Raw genomic sequence first — 5374 nt, forward strand, 5'->3', positions numbered from 1 at the left:
AATTTACTCTTATACATTTAAAGATATATTTTTTCATTAATGCTAATGTAAAAAATTTTAATTTTGCACCAAAAGAATCTTAGAAAACTTACCTAATCTTATTATAACAAGAGCAATTTATTTTATCCTAACCCAACTAAATATATTTTAAATACGTTTACAATAATTTAATATTAAACAAACACAATCAAATATATTTTTTTCGTTAGGTTCAGAATGATTTTGGCGAAATTATTGCATACACAAATTTTCACTTGTCCTATATGGCAAGATGAGCGTTTCTATTTAAGCCAAGATCGCAAGTTCTGCCTATTCGGCACGACATATATATAAGTGTAAAACGAAAGCCTGTAATTGTTTTACATGATGGTAGGATTGCTGGTGTCCTTTTTTCTGACTCTTAAACATGCAAGATTTCAGGTACGTCTTGCTACTTCTACTTACACTTAGGTCACACTACACATACATGTACAAGTATATATATACACACCCTTCTGGGTTTTCTTCTATTTTCTTTCTAGTTCTTGTTCTTGTTTATTTCCTCTTATCTCCATGGGGAAGTGGAACAGAATTCTTCCTCCGTAAGCCATGCGTGTCGTAAGAGGGTGGCCCAAAAAGAAAAACTTTCGTTTTTCTTTTTGGGCCACCCTGCCTCGGTGGGATACGGCCGTTTTATATATATATATATATATATATATATATATATATATATATATATATATATATATATATATATATATATATATATATATATATATATATATATATTAATGGATGTTTGTTAGCAAAATGCCTGATAAGGAAATGTTATCACATTAATTTCTCCCATACAGGATATAAGATTTTTTTCCAAATAAGCTATAAAATAATATGACAATTGTTTTTATTTGTCAGTATACTATATATTTAATGCACTTGCTAAAGTATTTCTTGAAGTCTTCCCATTACTGGTCAAACCTGGCTTAGATAGCCTCGCAGGTGTGACCTGAACTTACAAATATGTAATCACATTTGTAGCGAGGCCATACTTCGTTAGTGTACCTAGAACATCAGTGTAATAAATTCTACGCTTGACACCAACAACCCTCGGATATCTGGTAATCCTCTAAACTCACAAACTTGCATAAAAATTCCCCTGCCTGAAGATAGACTTCAGTAAATTTCCCTAGTAAACTAGTTAAGCATAGTCGACTCACCTCCTGACGTTCAACACTCCCCTCGGGTCAGAACTGATTGTGTACCATTTCTCAGACACTGTAGGACCCAACACTACGCAACGTTACCTTATGATAAAGACCCATATAAGATTACTCTTCCGAGACAAACTGGAACTCGTCAAGAAAAGGGGTTTACCTGTACAGTGTAAGAGTCGAGGATAGAGAATTAAGAAAAAATAAAAATTACAAGAAATAGAGAAGAGCTGCCATCACTACTCTACATAATGAAATATAAAGTCAGAACAGCTGGGTACATAAATAAGCAACCAAATGGAAAATAAGAGAATGAATTACAGGTAAGAGAGAGAGAGAGAGAGAGAGAGAGAGAGAGAGAGAGGCCTGTTACACCAACATCAGGTAACATTCTTGACCTGTTTCCCCTGTGATTTTGTCTGAAGTGGGAACCTCAAAATGATTACATGACTTCAGCCCTCTGATAATCTGAGAAAGTGGAGTACTCGCAAGGTCTTAGGCATTATTAATAATAATACACCTTTACTCATTAATTATATTTATAAATTAATATTGAGAGTACTAAGTAACATAGACGATGTACGAATATGCAGTGAACAGTATAATAAATTGCTTATTAATGGCATGCGACTCGTACAGTGAAATACATACCTCAATTACATGTATGGTAGTAATGCATAAAATATTAAAATATGTTGACCTCTTCTCCCTTACATAATAAATTTATTATGGAATAGAAAACACGAAATATACATATATACAGATCACATATTGAGAATGGTTAATTCGAGTGAACCTTTAAATATATTCTCAAATGGCTCCCCTCAAGGGAGGTTCCTTGACGCTGGTGAGGGGCTCTTGATCTAGGGAATTGAATCTGTGCTCCGGTTCCCTGAATTGAGCCTGAATGCCTTCCATCCCCCCCCACTTGTGCTGTATAATCCTATGGGTTTAGCGCTCCCCATGATTATAATAATTATAATCTCAAATGGTTGTGTTTCAATGCCGGTCAAATACTCGGGTACAGTGTCCTTTTTTTTCTTCCTCCAAGTTTTTCGTTTATAATTTGAGAACACATCATCTGGTCGGCTTCAGACTTTCAACTCGGGTGTGCTGAAGCTAGGGAAAGGTTCATGCAACGAATTTACTAATTTTATTTCTAAAATAATGTGGTATTATTTTTCATGAAATGTCTTGCGTATACCTCATCTGAACGACTTCAGTCATTAATGGCTGATTCATCTTTTAATGAGGAAACCCTATAAATTTAGGTTGTGTGTGTTAACGCCGATGTCTTTGATAATACGGATGATATCCTATAAGTTCGGTTGTGTAGTGCAATTTGCTAATACAATTCTCGATTTACGTCGGAGTTCCGTTCCGACCGACCGGTTGGATCTGGAAATGGAGGGATGTGGGAATCATGTTAGCATGGCGTGTAGAAGTCTTATATCTGTACAACATTCTTTTAACGTAATAAGTTTCTGTCATGATTATCTCATTTTTTTAATCAGTCTGCTTTATTATCTTAAGTTTCATTCCTCACAAACTGATGTTCCTTACTTATAGGTATCATTCATAGGCTTCACAAATAAAAATGCTGTGGAATGTATCCTAGGCCTATCAATTTTCTTGTTATTCATTATTTCGGTCGTATGTGCAGATGGACGTAAGTTGCATAGGTCGGAAACTGGGGAGGGTCTATATAGTAATAAAGTTACATTGCAACCTTGGATTATTTAGGAACGGATGATGACACAACCACCACATCCTGCCCACTGACGGCTGGGGAGTCTTCTTGCGTACTGTTCTCTCCGTAGTGCAACGTCAAGTGGTTTCAGGATGGTGGTGGGGGGTTAAGGCTGGTGAAGGACTCTTGATCCAAGGAATTAGAGTTGCCCTCCATATTGCCTTCCATTTCCCCAGGCACTGTGTGACCTTTACAGTTTATCGTTTCCCAGTGAATATTTAAGTAACGTCTTTGTCAGGTAAATGTTTCCTGAGGGAACCCGTCTGCCACATGTTGTCGTGCGTGTGAAAACACGTGAACGAAATTTCATTATAGGCCCCGTGATGCCAGACGTAAGCCTCCTGTTTTTTTTAACTGCATTACGGATATGTTGGTTAATATGCGTTAACAACCAAACGTAATCTAACTTAACCTAGCCTGCCTAACCGTATATAACAAACATTAGCATGTTACTGAAATTTGAAGCAGGTGGAAATGCATGCACGATCATTCCTGTGGAAGGATTCTTCAAGTGGTAAGTGTACTTAATACTCCCTGGTGCGAACAGTCATCTTCAACACTTACAACTAGGCTTTAAATAATGAAATATTAAGAGAACCCCAGTGGAAATAAATTAATCTGACTTTTTTGGGTTATCCTAGGTAATTTACACTATGTATGATAATTGTGCTTATGTGTACCTGTGCCTAAATAAATTTGCCTACTTTCTCTCGGAAAGTAGGCCTCACGTCTTCCACTTTAGTCAGTGTTCTTCACCTTCATGTCCTCACGTTGTCTTCCACTTCCCCTCAGTCAGTGTTCTTCACCTTCATGTCCTCACGTTGTCTTCCACTTCCCCTCAGTCAGTGATCTTCACCTTCATGGCCTCACGTTGCCTTCCACTTCCCCCCAGTCAGTGTTCTTCACCTTCATGGCCTCACGTTGCCTTCCACTTCCCTCAGCTTGGCGGGTTAATTGTCTCAGCTGCGGCCAGACACTGTTGCCACCTCCCCGTGGAAAACATATCTATTAGATAAACATATATGATTTATTATTTTAAGAAAGCAGATGACGTTTTATATTCTAAATTCAGTGTTGTAATATAGGGTGGCGATAGAGCCAGGCATTACTAACTTACCAGCTCCCAGTAGAAAAAAAGATAACACAATATTAGGCGATACGTTAATAAACTATTCTTGAAAAATGCTTTGCACTGCAACATTCACCCTGTCTTGCATAAACGGGGAAAAAAATCTAACCATGTATTCTGAAATAGGCGATATTGTGGGAAGGAGAGGGTGGAGTATTGTATGAGAGAGAGAGAGAGTATTGTATGAGAGTGAGGCGGCGACAGGAAGCAGCGCGTTCTGGCTACACTGGGGCGACACACTCTTATCTGAGGCGGGTTTCCTGAGCAAGTTGTGGCGGCGCTGCCACCACCTCATACCATAATTATTTCTTCTTATTCGCTGAAATTAATAAATGTAATTAGAAAATTATCCTGTTCCACTGTGAATCTAAACAGTTACATACATATCTTAAGATGTGTGTTTGTAAGCTGTTACCAGCATGGTTCATTAAAAAAAATAGAATTTTCTTATATTAATTTCCAGGGTGTATTTCGTCTAGGAATTGCAAATGGATCTTTTAATATTTGCTAAAACGAAAATATTTGGGTAACATTTTCCGCTGATGGGCAAAAAGTATGGAGTGGTGGAGCTTTATCTAACGGTAGCAAGAATTTTCCCGCGCTCAACGATATCAATCCGCAATGGCGACGCCAGAGAGTTCATTTCCCGCCAACTCCTCTCTGCCAGACGTACGATTCTCCCGCTTTCTTATCTGATCTTATCCTTGGTTATCCGTTACGGAACATGATGTGTGCTTCTTTGTATACGCTCTTTTTTGTTTTTCTTGTTCAAGCAGAGGAAAATAAATTATAAGATCGTTTTTAATGTTTACATTTTATTGATTGTTACATTTGCGAATGCTCATCCTAGCCGCTTTGTAATTTGTGGAAGCTGATCGTACTGTTATTTATCTTTTCAGCTTTTTTTATTAAATTATAGTTTCTAAATCTTTATATAGCTCGTAAGGTGTTAAGATTATGTTTGCTCAACAAGTTCAATGAAATAACGCAGAAACAGCCTCAGGACTGTCAAAAACCTGCAAACAATTCTTCATCAAAAATATTACTGTCGTAAATATCTTAATATATCCATACAAAAACAAGTTCTGCTTATATGACCTCTTAAATCCCCTCCTTCAGTACACACACGCACGCACACACACACACACACACACACACACACACACACACACACACACATCAAAATTATGTCTCCTGGGTATGGGCACGGCCATCAAGAGACTAACTCCCTAGCAAGAGTATCTTCAGCTGTGTTAAACATCTTCGAAGCTGCCCTAGCTTGTAAAGCTCCCGTGGAATACTTAA

The 5374-nt window shown here is 37.6% G+C and overlaps 1 protein-coding gene across 1 annotated transcript in view; it reads left to right on the top strand.

Moving 5' to 3' along the window:
- The first annotated feature begins 2540 nt into the window (after positions 1–2540).
- Positions 2541–5374, top strand: part of LOC128689351 (cyanocobalamin reductase / alkylcobalamin dealkylase) — a 128898-nt gene continuing 126064 nt past the window's right edge. Inside the window, exon 1 of the mRNA XM_070086149.1 lies at positions 2541–3454. The gene's annotated coding sequence lies outside the window, so the exon portion shown is untranslated. The remainder of the gene's footprint in view (positions 3455–5374) is intronic.

Source organism: Cherax quadricarinatus, chromosome 18, assembly GCF_038502225.1.
Source record: "Cherax quadricarinatus isolate ZL_2023a chromosome 18, ASM3850222v1, whole genome shotgun sequence".
Taxonomy (NCBI): Eukaryota; Metazoa; Arthropoda; class Malacostraca; order Decapoda; family Parastacidae; genus Cherax; species Cherax quadricarinatus.